Source organism: Ptychodera flava, chromosome 16 (assembly GCF_041260155.1).
Source record: "Ptychodera flava strain L36383 chromosome 16, AS_Pfla_20210202, whole genome shotgun sequence".
Classification (NCBI taxonomy): Eukaryota; Metazoa; Hemichordata; class Enteropneusta; family Ptychoderidae; genus Ptychodera; species Ptychodera flava.
This window is the reverse complement of record NC_091943.1, coordinates 24,346,777-24,360,715: the sequence shown is the minus strand read 5'-3', so window position 1 is coordinate 24,360,715 and position 13,939 is coordinate 24,346,777. Positions and strand designations below refer to the sequence as shown.

General features: G+C 36.5%; 1 protein-coding gene across 1 annotated transcript in view; it reads right to left on the bottom strand.

Moving 5' to 3' along the window:
- The window catches only part of LOC139114384 (pro-epidermal growth factor-like), a 49,253-nt gene extending 40,772 nt beyond the window's left edge, over positions 1-8,481 (bottom strand). The window contains exons 1-2 of the mRNA XM_070676094.1: positions 8,345-8,481; positions 6,964-7,432 (exon numbers count right to left, since the gene is read on the bottom strand). The gene's annotated coding sequence lies outside the window, so the exon portion shown is untranslated. The remainder of the gene's footprint in view (positions 1-6,963; positions 7,433-8,344) is intronic.
- Positions 8,482-13,939: the final 5,458 nt, after the last annotated feature.

Genomic DNA, 13,939 nt, shown 5'->3' with positions numbered 1-13,939 from the left:
AGATTTCTCACTGTATCAAAACGTAATAATACAGATAAATTCACACTAATGAGTCGCCTGTATTATAAAATAATACACGTGAATTCACATTAATCCACATGAATAAAAGCAATGGATTCTTGACTGTATTCATCTGTATATGCACTCTTCAGCTAAAATACAGGCAATGATCCATGCTAATACAATAAGTATGATAGGGTTTTCATGCAGTGCCTGCTTTCCTTATCTAGTATTACTTGCCAAAATCCACCTTTCGCATCGAACAAAGAGAATACTTTGGCATTAGTGAAGTGTGGTATCACATCGTCAATCACGGTTGACATCGGATAATGAGAGCACTTTAAAGCGCCGTTCAAGTCTTTGGGATCGATTCAGATATATAGTTTGCCTGGCTTCTTCACAGCTACCATGCTACCGATCCAAGCAGTTGGTTCGGAGACTTTGGTTATAATGCCTTACTGCACTGATGACTATATTTTGTTTTTAAACTCAGTCTTCCAGCAATTGGTTCTTTGCGTGGCTGATGTTTTACTGGTTTCACTTCCTTATCTATGTGTAGGTGAAATTTCCCAAAAAACATCCAAGACCATTGAATAAATCTCAATACTCCTTCATGATTTGGTCAAAGGTCAAAGTTAAAGAGTACCTAATAGGCTGGCCTGTATGCTTTGAAGTTGTAGCTTGCTTATTAGGCCAAGAAAAATAAAAAAGTTTGTTTCTTATCCTCGCGCGCGTCAATTCAGACCCGCCACGTCAATCTTTTATGCTGCTCATGAGGAAATCAATAAAAAAACAATTAACGCAAAAATTAACGCAAAAATACCTGACGACAGTACATAACACAGTGGTATATAAAACGGAACCGTAAACAAAATAATTGAAACTAACATTTAATTCAGAACTGTACACATATGCGGCTATTATATTACGCTGTCAAAACTGTGCATTGCTGCACTAAAAGTGAAACTGCAGAACTGTTGCTATACAAAAATAATAAAGCAACACTGCTGTGCATTTATCTCTGCTTGCATTCCTATGTTGTTTTCATGTTTTTCCGCTTTCTTTTTGATTGAAGAATAAAAAAATTGAGAATAAAAAACCGCGTCACCGCATCATTTTTGAAATATGTCTAGGATGAGAAACAAACTTTTAATTTTTCTTGGCCTTAGATAGATTGTTTAGTTTCTCCTCTATATAACTGTCAGTAGTCCAATAGCCTCACATGTATTTGCAGACAGCAGTGGATTCTACACCACATCTCTTATCTGGAATCTTAGTTTAGGGAGCCTTCAGTAATTACAGTTTGGGATGGGATGGGGAATTTTCGGTGAAGGTTCACTTTTTAGAAAACAGTCCAGGGGAGGGTCATTTTTGTAAACCTATCTTTGGGGGTCACTTTTAACAGAAGCTGATTTTACGACCAAACCTTCGATCGTTAATATATCTCCTCAATAGGAAATCATCGACAAAATACATTGATTCTTTTAAATTCATACCATACACATTATCGACAACTCTCACAAGCAAAGAATATGCAGTTGTATTCTACATTAAACACCTTGAACAGTTAAAATTGATGAAGACAAGAGACAAAAAACATATGCGACAGGTGGCAAAGTGTATATCAATAATCAAACATCTATGAATGCACAGATATTGTTAGTTTTATGTTTTATAGTGGAAAACATATTTCTCTCATATACTACCATGTATAGTAAATTAATATTTTGGTGAAATTCCAAAATCCAATTTCTTGCACACACATCCACTAGTAATCTCCCAAGTCTAATCAAGAACATTAATATCAATAATCAAGAGTACATAGATACGCAAATGCACTACTTTTGTATTGGAAAAAATATTCATAGTTTCCTCATAGACCACCATGTATAGGGAATCAACATTTCGGTGAAATTCCAAAGTCGCACTTCTCGTACACACATGCACGTTTTACTTTCCAAATTCATTCAAAGTACATTTACATATATTATCAAACATATATAAATGTATAGATATAGCCTTTTTGGCAGGGGAAAATTGTCAATAGTTTACCTGATACATTCCTTAGTATTATGATTTGATATTTTTGGGTGAAGTCACATCTTGTCATCTTTTAGTTGCGCATAATATGGTGACCCTCCTGCAAATGTGATCCTTCAAAAATGCTTGCATATAATTGGGACCCTCTCTTCCAAAACCCCAGCCCTCCTCCCTGTAATTTCTGTCCAAATCTTAAGTAACAATTAAACCAATTGTTATGTAAATAAGCTGATACTGGTTCAGTTATTCCTAAGGGGAGAATACTGCAGCGATTGGGGGAGGGTTAAGTTTTAGAATGTCGAATGAGGACAGGATCACATTTAGACAAGAGGTAAGGGAGGGTCACATTTTACAGTGCAGGTATGCACGAAATTCCCCCGGCCTACCCCTGTAACTACTAAAGGCTCCCTTATAGTTCTTGTCCTTGCACTTGCATTGAATGTTGCTACTCCTCGTGGCTACATACGGCGACCTCCATACAGCCTTAGTTTCGCTTTGCTTGACCGTCGGGCTGGTTGTAATACTTTACAGAAATCTCCGTAGCTCATGACGTTGCAGGTAGATTCACAGTCTAATTGGCATTGTATAGGGTAGCTTGGTTTGTTTCCAGCGGCCAGATTTTGTGTAACAAACCATTTTTGCCATCCGTGTTTATTGCTTCAATTCTGTTCTGCACAAACATTATAGACTCATCGGATGAAGACAGCCCTCTATCAACCTGATACACACGGTATAATGTACGTTTTCTGTTTGGTTTCTGTAGTTTGCGAACGTGTGCAAATTGGTTCTTCTTATTACATTTTCTACATCCTTCCCCGTATGCTGGACAACGATCTTCCTTCCGTTAATGTACTGTTCCACAATATCGACATTGCTTTTTTTCTGCTGTTCTGGTAGTTGTTGTTGTTTGACACGGCGTTTTGTTGTACATGCAACTGCCTTTTTAGTTGTACGTCCCTTGTATTTTGTGGCATAGTGTACTGTCTCTGGTTCTGCTATACTTAATTTCAACTGTAGCTATTTTATTGAGCTTTGGTTCTCCCAACATACAAGTGCGCCATTTTTGGTACCAAGTAAAACTGTCCCGCACCATTTCATCTGTCAGGGTGCTGCAATCAAATCGTGTTGCCAGCTGCCACAACCTTGTGACATACTGATCAATTGACTCTGCGACGTCTTGTTTGCGAGTTTGAAAACGTATCGCTCATAGACGACGTTTCGGGTAGGCTTGACGTGTTTCTCCAAAGCATTCAGTACGTTTTCTCGTCCTTTCTATTGTCTTCATTCATGTCCAAGTGTTTATACTTAGGAAACATTCTTTTCCCATCACTGACAGAAGTGTTGCTACTCTGATTTTCTTATCTTTCTTATTCAGTTCTGTGGGGACTTCGTATTTTCCGAGTTTGTACTGAAGAAAGCCCAATATTGAACTAAAACGTCTTTCATTTCTATAGTCGCAGGTACTGGAAAGTTTGATTAAACCATTTTTCTTACCATAATGCACGACCATGCGATTTGTCAATTTCATTATCACTGTCAGGGCGACTGAGGCGTTATCGTTCAACAAAGCTCTACAAGATCTTCTGGTTTCTGTTTGCAGTCAGTTTGGCTTTTCTTTGATGGTTTACTTATTACCATCCGATCCCACTCCTGACACCATGTTTCATGATGCAGTTTATTAGGAACATGGCGTGCAACCACGCTTACATCCGACTAAATTCTATGTCAATCAATTATGAGAGGTGATGTCATACTCATATGTATAGTCCCATTGCTTACTGTGGTCCATGTCGTAAGGGAGCATTCGTATTTTACGAGGAGGGGGATCAGTGGAACTTGAGCGACAAATGAAATGTAAAAAGCGATCCCCTCTCCAAATCAAATTTCTAAAATTTGACCCCCCCATTATCTATCGTAAAATGTGACCCCCCCCCCCCAAAAGAATCATCAAATTTGATTTACAAGCCCTTCGTCGCACCCTGGGATAAAAATTGGGCCCTTCAAAGTGTTTGCAAGGAAAAGAGTGACGTACCCTAATTTTCATGCACAAAAAACAGCGGTCATCCCCAAGATGTCACAGTCCGTATCAATAATATCTTAATTGACTTATAATTTCACGTTTGACCTTTGATCTTTCAAAGAATCCTTTGTAACTTTACAAATAATCACTTGGGCGAAATTCAAATATCATGTCTGTTTTTTTCAGATCTGCTCTTCAAAATATTCTCATCATGTACATTTATATCAATTGTCAAACTTTTTAAAGTATCAATATAATCAATAGTGAAATATTTGAAGATAACAGATCGTATAGCCTACATGTGAAGACCTATGTTTATCCTCTTAAATGCTGGTCTAATTAGTGCAAAGCAGGTAAAATTTGAAGGAATAATTTTTTAGCCCTAATATAGAAGCTGACAACTGAAATTACATCAGTGACTTGGACAATGCCAAAGGAAACTGCTGAAGCTGGGACTTGGGCTGACTCTGTCAGATGGCCGCAATTTATCCCAACCCTTAAAAAGAGTTGTTCAATAACCGAGCTAAGTTGTTACAATTGTTCTGACAGTGTCTCAGGGCAGGATATCCTTGGTGGATTGTAGAATGGATTAAAAATTAAAATACGTTAAAAAGAAGCACGCCTACACTCTTTGTTGGGAACCCAGGAGAACACCTCTAAACAGGAGCAGTTACTACTGGAGCTGTTAATTTGAGAAATTTTCCGATAACGCATTTATTATTCCAAGATAATTCAATGTATAGACAGGGTAGCTGAATTTGTTATCACTGTTTCGGGAGCATTCCTGAATGCAACAGCATTTATGGGAAGTTGAATTTTGGTCAAAGGTTATCAGGACAAGGGGAGAAATAAATTAGGAGAGAAAACATGCACAAATGAGCTTTAGGCAAATTTACAAAAGACACAGAAGTATTGTGAACAACAAACTGACTTATGCTCGGAAAACAGAGACTTGACACCATTCAGATTGATAAGAGTAACAGATGGCAATCGTCAACTTTATGCATCTAGCCAATTCTCATGCTTAGAGAGTCACTGACGTTTTAACGAATACTAATTTGGCAGGCTATTATAGCCCAAATGACAGTCAGAAGAAATTGGAACTGATTTATATGGTTGCCCGATTTGCTGTATTTTATTTGACTATTGTGTCAAACTAGAGTGGTGCAGGTTAAGAAGAGCAAACAGACACATCATTAAATACATCCCAGACAACGGTTACATGATTATAACTTGCTCTGTAATATTCATCGCTTCATCAAAGAACGTCAGCAAATTTCAGATCAGGTACTTATGGTGTGTTTCAGAATGTAGAAGAAAGTGTTCATGTTCATTGCTTGCAGACTCATCGCGGCTGCTTTGATTGAATATTCATGCGAAAATGTAACTATGTTAGTGACAGGCCAAAGGCGCCGATTTTGTATCCTGCAAAGAGTCCCAGAGCACGAAGTACATGGACAAGTACTGCAGCTGATCTGAGATGACAGGTGACGGAATCCTGCACAAAAATTAAATAGGTTAAATAGGGGCATATTGTAAGGAATAGCTTCAAAATATGGTGATCATGAAAAAATAGAAACCGAAGATATAAGTAACTATTGCCACAAAGTAATACAAGAATTTAATTTGATTCTAATATTTTCATTGACCGAAGTTTTTATTTACGAATAATTCTTTCATTACTTTCTGTAAATTTGCTGCGTTTCTGTCTTCTATTTCATTTTTTTCCGTATCGTATGTTACCTATCTTTTCTACATCCCCTATGTTTGCCGATGCAAACCTGTTTAAACGTGAATTTGACATATTCTGCAAGGCGTTAGAAATACAGTGAGAATGACACTTTGAAACTTAAGCTTTGTGTGAATGCTTGTTATCAGACATTTTTCGTTGTTTCTGAATCATAGTATTTCATCTTTAAACAAGTGTTTTCGCTTTCCCTGTCTTCGTTTTGAGGCGATCATTCGCAATTTTAACAGTCCAGATCATATAATTCTTCGGCAAGGGACATAATCATTCGTAATAAAACTCATTGAGCACAAGCACGATCACTTGACAGCAAGGTAGTCTTTTTACCCGAAATTGCGATATATTCCGCTTGATCAAGCTCAATTGACGAGATCTTGAATTTAGCTAGGTTACTTGATGCCATACGTTGTGAGTTCGAATCCGATCGAAAATTTACCGTACGTAAAACGTTCTTGTCATTAAATGTTTTAAAAATAACTATCCATGTAAGGGATTCTTGTTATAGAGATAGGTTTATGCAAAACATCACACTAAAAAGTACTAGCCGCGCTTCTAATCTGCTGTGGAAGTTGTCTGAGTGTGGCATCACTAGAGTTGGTGCGTGTCGTACTCAGGAAGACATTCAATACCTTACTCAATATGAAGCAGCTTACTCATTTGACTCGCAGTACGTTTCTAATTTTTGATTTGTCCTTTGCCTATAAAGTACCGCGCAGAATATGTTATTAAAACGCCGAATACAATATGCTGAGAAAGCTCACTTGCAATTGAATTTCTTCCAGTTTTAATATACATGATCATGTGATTAACTTTGATCATGATCATGATCAGATTAACTTGATATGCGTAGATTTCAACTTTCATATCATTTGTGGACAAATGATAACCCCAACAAGACACGGCATCTTTTGATATACATAAATTCATGACAAAAATAAAGTGTATGAACTACCATCATACTGTGCTATCGTCCGACTTGTATGTTGGCATAAGTCTATCTCGATATGCATTTGAAAAGTCCTTTAGTCGACAGTTGGTGTCTATTTCTCAAAGTATCGGAGCTTACATGAATATTTTCGTCGTTTTGTTGCTTTTTAATTTCCCTGTGAAAAGATGTAGAAAAGATATAAAGTATTCAAATTGAAAGAACACTCACCCTGTCAGTGGATTGCATGCAATAGCTATAGGATGATCTAAATTAGTCGTGACCAAAGATCTATAATGGGTTCCATCGAAATTGGAGACTTTAATCCAGTTATACACAGCGTCAGTCCAGTAGATGTTTTTTGCCATCCAGTCAACACATATGCCTTCGACCACTGCAGACGTACCAGTGTATATCGCGGTTGGTTTTCCACCATCCAATACGTGACTTAAAATTTGTGTACGTGTGGCATCGCTAAAGAAAAGACGTGAATCTTCAAAATCGAAAGCAATAGACCTGAATGTCATATCTACGTCTTCCGTGATCACGGAATAGTAAATTTGATTACCAGCTTCCATTTCGTCGTACATCCATTGTCCAGTGCCATTGTGGTAAGCGATGGCAGAATGATAATTATTTTCTCTAACCATCAGGATTCTTGTATAAGCACCGCCTTGGTCGATATTGTTTGCTCTCGTTCCTGCCGTAAAATAGAGATTGAAATAAACAAAAATAACGACTACAATCAGTGGGAAAAAGAAGCATAGTTTTAAAAGCGCCAAAATCCCTATGTCTTGCAGTTAAAATCAATCAATTTGATGTACAATTGGAGTTGAATGTTTTATTTCTTCAGTATCCGAACCTCTTTTTCCCGAACAAATATTATCGGCTTCTGAAATATTCTTCGGTAAACACCGCTGTCATTGTTGATGATAGCTCACTATCATGGAACACATTTAAGCGAGACAGTTGTATAGTAGTCCACCGTTCTAATAGTAGCACGTTTCACACGAACAATCAGATATCTGTTATACCAAATACGTAGCAGGTTTTATCAAATTCGCACAGTACTCCCATATATATATAAAAAATATTCTAGTTCCATGAAGAAAGCTCTTGAGGGTGTAAATTTATTTGAATGTGCCCAATAAGATGTTTTTTTCGTTCTTGACAGGAATTTCCATAAATGTGAAAAATCACGACTGAGTTCCACATCACGCTTTTACAGCCCTATTTAATGACACTTCTCTTAGCTTTGAATTTACGTTATACATTTCAGAGATGCAATATGTATTGCCCTATCGTTTTTCCTAGCACCAGCAAAATTGATTACCACTCATTTTATTTAAACAAGGAGCTACAAACATTTCACTGCTTATGCTTTTTGGATGGTCTTTACAAGACAAGTATTTGATTTTACATTCATTCGTGAACTCGTACCCACTTTTTAGAAATCCGATTGTCTCTGTTTGCAAATATCCACGCAATGAGTACATACGCATTTGCAACTCCCTTTAAAATAAAAATTGTGATTAGCATTCTAACATGTCCATCGGAACGTATGCTACATCACAATGTAAAAATACGCCGAAATATTTTTACATATTCTTACCTTGATATGATATGGAGCAAAACTCAAACGCAAACAATAGAATACAGGCTGAACGCAGTCGACTGCAGTCTTGAAAAATCATTTTCATCGACCAGACTTTCTCTCTCGTTTCACTCTCTGGCAACAGCAGCGGTATGAAAGTTCTTTGTAAAAATAGTACATAAATAGAATTGAAATGGAGAAGTGAACATAGCATGGATACTTCTGCTAGACAGCTAGACAGGTAAAGATAATAAAAATAAACAGAACTATTGTAGCCGGTAATCTGGTTTTATTTCCCGCTGCCAAGATTCCCTATGGCGTTTGGTACCCCAAAACTTACGTCAATCCTTACACTCTGATTCATTTGGGTTACAAGACTGTACATTTGACTGTAAAGGCCTCCAGCAGAGGAAATTATGTTACTCGCGTTCCCTTGACGTCAATGACCAGATAGACCCCTCCAGAAATTGGCTAAGAGTTCTATAGGGAGCTACTGAAAAGCAGTGGGCAGTGTCAAGTTAATAAATAGCTCATTTGCATATTTTATGAAGTTTTGTAATTAGTCATATAACTTCGACATAAATGCACCAAATTTGATGAATTCTGCTGCAGATACTGATCCGACATATACTTAAATGTGGTGTAAAGTATTTAGTAGTGTGAAGTTAATTAAGGGTTCATTTGCACATTTATTAACTTTGCAGTTAGGTATATAACTCTGAAATTATGGCATCAAATTTGGTGAAACCTGCTACAGATATTGATCTGATGAATATCTAATTATGCTATGAGCAGTGTCAAGTTAATTAAGGGTTTATTGACATATTTAACATATTTAATAAACTTTACAATTAGTGATATTACTCCAAAATTACAGCATTAAATTTGATGAAACGTGCTGCATATGTTGTTCTGATATCTAATTATCCCATGAAGCATTGAGTAGTGTCAATTTAATAAACAGCTCCTTTGCATATTAAGTTTTGTAATTAGTGATTTAACTCTGGGAGTACTGTGCGAAATTTGATAAAACCTGCTACGTATTTGGTATAACAGATATCTGATTGTTCTGTGAAACGTGCTACTATTAGAACGGTGGACTACTATACAACTGTCTCGCTTTAAATGTGTTCCATGATAGTGAGCTATCATCAACAATGACAGCGGTGTTTACCGAAGAATATAGCCGATAATATTTGTTCGGGAAAAAGAGGTTCAGATACTGAAGAAATAAAATATTCAACTCCAATTGTACATCAAAATTGATTGATTTTAACTGCAAGACATAGGATTTTGGCGTTTTAAAACTATGCTTCTTTTTCCCACTGATATATATATTATACGTTAATTCCATGGTGCTCAAGAACTTTTACAACACTATTTGAATATAACGCAGACACGAAAACTCTGATTATTACAATGCCTTGTGTTTTGAAGGATATGACTCTCATTCCGAAACAGTTTATGAGGTCATTTCTTCAAACATGCTCAACAACAGCAATGGTTAAAGACGCGACTCGACATTTACAAGTACAAATTGAGAGTTCAAGATAGATGTAATATCTTCGTCTGCAAATTATATCGAAACGCCTTGGTGTGATACTAAATCTTAAAATTTTCACCATAACCCTGAATTCTATGTTTGATTGTGAAAGAGATTGCTGTTAGCTTTAAAAAGGTTAGAGCAAAGGTTTAAGACATTCTGCTTCGATACGCTAAAGTCGCTGAAAGTCACAATATGGAGTCATCTTAGTGACTGTTCAGAGTCAGTATCGAGAGTGGCAGACAGTTTAAGATATTGTCACAATTGGCTATCGCAATAAAATCTATTTCAACAGCACCTGTATAGAAGTACGTCGTTCTAATAAACTTAACTTGACTTGAAATGAAGAAGTGAAAATTGAATAATCGTCAATTTTATTAGTTCGTTTAAATAAATGCAAAAATTTGACAAACTGTTTGTAATAAAGAGGAAGACGTATGATCGAGCACGTATTGTACGTCTCAAGCCAGGTTAAAGTTTAATCACACAAACAGGGCAAAACAGAGTGTCGATTACCATTCCAGTTTCTCCCTTTTAGATTTTGATTCTTTCCAAAATATATCATAAATATATGTGACATTGCCACCTTCCATTTACTAATCTACCATCGAGTGTTTTCCTTGGATGATGATGATGATGATGATGGTGATAACTGTTATTGTGTTGTTGTTGTTGTTGTTGATGTTGATGTTGTTGTTGTTTTTTCATACAGTAAATACAGTTGTAAACGATTTTGGTGAGCGCGTTGACTTTGCATGTTAAGTTCTATCAAATGCGTGGCGATAAATCTAAGAATCCTATGCCGGGAATAACTAGCATGTAAATATCTAACTAATATGATCGAAACGCAAGTTTATCTTTTCAGTTGCTACTGAGATGAGTCCATCATCGTTGAAAGCTGTTAAAGGTAATGCGTGGTGCGTGGTAACATGCAAATGGGTGATAAATTTGACAGGATCGTGGCAATAAGCAGGGAACTACTTATCTTAGGATACGACTGGACGACTGAAAGTAATCATTTAGGGAAGTGAAACTTCCTCGACTGTAGAAAAACAAGTGATCATGTGATCACTTGTTTTTCTACAGTCGAATGATCATGTGATCATGCGGACGTCACGTACGTTTGGCATAGACGTTCGGAAAGAGTAAGAGAGCGTCGACTTACTATTCCAATTTCTCCCTTTTAGATCTTTATTCTTACCCAAATATGTCAAATGTATGACCTACGTGTCATAAATATATGTGACATCGCCGACTTCCATTTAATTATCTGCGATCGAGTGATTTTCTTGTATGATATGTTACAAACTTTCATAACTCTGCAATGTTATGGTACGATACGGCGAGTGATAAAAAACTCGCAATGTCTTGATTATCATTTTTGACGATGACGATGACGATGATGATGATGATGATGATGATGATGATGATGATGATGATGGTTATGATGGTGATGATGATGATGATGATGAAGATGTTGATTGTTGTTGTTGCTGCTGCTGCTGCTGTTCTTGTTGTTCTTGTTTTGCTTTCAACCAGTAAATGCAATTGTAAACGACCTTAGCTTGCATGTTAATTTGTGTGTTCAGTTGTTACTGAGCTGAGTTTTGATTGATTTTAACTGCAAGACATAGGGATTTTGGCGTTATAAAACTATGCTTATTTTCCCACTGATTGTAGTCGTTAACGTTAATTTCAAGGTGCTCAAGAACTTTTACAACACTAGTTGAATATAACGCAGACACGAAAACTCTGATTATTACAATGCCTTGTGTTTTGAAGGATATGACTCTCATTCCGAAACAGTTTATGAGGTCATTTCTTCAAACATGCTCAACAACAGCAATGGTTAAAGACGCGACTCGACATTTACAAGTACAAATTGAGAGTTCAAGATAGATGTAATATCTCGTCTGCAAATTATATCGAAACGCCTTGGTGTGATACTAAATCTTAAAATTTTCACCATAACCCTGAATTCTATGTTTGATTGTGAAAGAGATTGCTGTTAGCTTTAAAAAGGTTAGAGCAAAGGTTTAAGACATTCTGCTTCGATACGCTAAAGTAGCTGAAAGTAACAATATCGAGTCATCTTAGTGACTGTTCAGAGTCAGTATCGAGAGTGGCAGACAGTTTAAGATATTGTCACAAATTGGCTATCGCAATAAAATCTCTTTCAACAGCACCTGTATAGAAGTACGTCGTTCAAAATAAACTTAACTTGACTTGAAATGAAGAAGTGAAAATTGAATAATCGTCAATTTTATTAGTTCGTTTAAAGAAATGCCAAAATTTGACAAACTGTTCGTAATAAAGAGGAAGACTTATTATCGAGCACGTATAGTACGTCTCCAGCCAGGTTAAAGTTTAATCACACAAACAGGGCAAAACAGAGCGTCGATTTACTATTCCAATTTCTCCCTTTTAGATTTTGATTCTTTCCAAAATATATCATAAATATATGTGACATTGTCAACTTCCATTTACTAATCTACCATCGAGTGTTTTTCTTGGATGATGATGGTGATGATGATGATGGTGATAACTGTTATTGTTGTTGTTGTTGTTGTTGTTTGTTGATGTTGTTGTTGTTTTTTCATACAGTAAATACAATTGTAAACGACTTTGGTGAGCGCGTTGACTTTGCATGTTAAGTTCTATCATTCAAATGCGTGGCGATAAATCTAAGAATCCTATGCCGAGAATAACTAGCATGCAAATATCTAACTAATATGATCGAAACGCAGTTTATCTTTTCAGTTGCTACTGAGATGAGTCCATCATCGTTGAAAGCTGTTAAAGGTAATGCGTGGTGCCTGGTAACATGCAAATGGGTGATAAATTTGACAGGATCGTGGCATAAGCAGTGAACTACTTATCTTAGGATACGACTGGACGACTGAAAGTAATCATTTAGGGAAGTGAAACTTCCTCGACTGTAGGAAAACAAGTGATCATGTGATCACTTGTTTTTCAACAGTCGAATGATCATGTGATCATGCGGACGTCACGTACGTTTGGCATAGACGTTCGGAAAGATTAAGAGAGCGTCGACTTACTATTCCAATTTCTCCCTTTTAGATCTTTATTCTTACCCAAATATGTCAAATGTATGACCTACGTGTCATAAATATATGTGACATCGCCAACTTCCATTTAATAATCTGCGATCGAGTGATTTTCTTGTATGATATGTTACAAACTTTCATAACTCTGCAATGTTATGGTACGATACGGCGACTGATAAACTCGCAATGTCTTGATTATCGTTTTAGATGATGACGTTGACGATGATGATGATGATGATGATGATGATGATGATGATGGTTATGATGGTGATGATGATGATGATGATGAAGATGTTGATTGTTGTTGTTGCTGCTGCTGCTGCTGTTCTTGTTGTTCTTGTTTTGCTTTTCACAAACAAACAAAGTAAATGCAATTGTAAACGACCTTAGCTTGCATGTTAATTTTGTGTGTTCAGTTGTTACTGAGCTGAGTTTTGATTGATTTTAACTGCAAGACATAGGGATTTTGGCGTTATAAAACTATGCTTATTTTTCCCACTGATTGTAGTCGTTAACGTTAATTTCAAGGTGCTCAAGAACTTTTACAACACTAGTTGAATATAACGCAGACACGAAAACTCTGATTATTACAATGCCTTGTGTTTTGAAGGATATGACTCTCATTCCGAAACAGTTTATGAGGTCATTTCTTCAAACATGCTCAACAACAGCAATGGTTAAAGACGCGACTCGACATTTACAAGTACAAATTGAGAGTTCAAGATAGATGTAATATCTTCGTCTGCAAATTATATCGAAACGCCTTGGTGTGGTATTAAATCTTAAAATTTTCACCATAACCCTGAATTCTATGTTTGATTGTGAAAGAGATTGCTGTTAGCTTTAAAAAGGTTAGAGCAAAGGTTTAAGACATTCTGCTTCGATACGCTAAAGTAGCTGAAAGTAACAATATCGAGTCATCTTAGTGACTGTTCAGAGTCAGTATCGAGAGTGGCAGACAGTTTAAGTTATTGTCACAAATTGGCTATCGCAATAAAATCT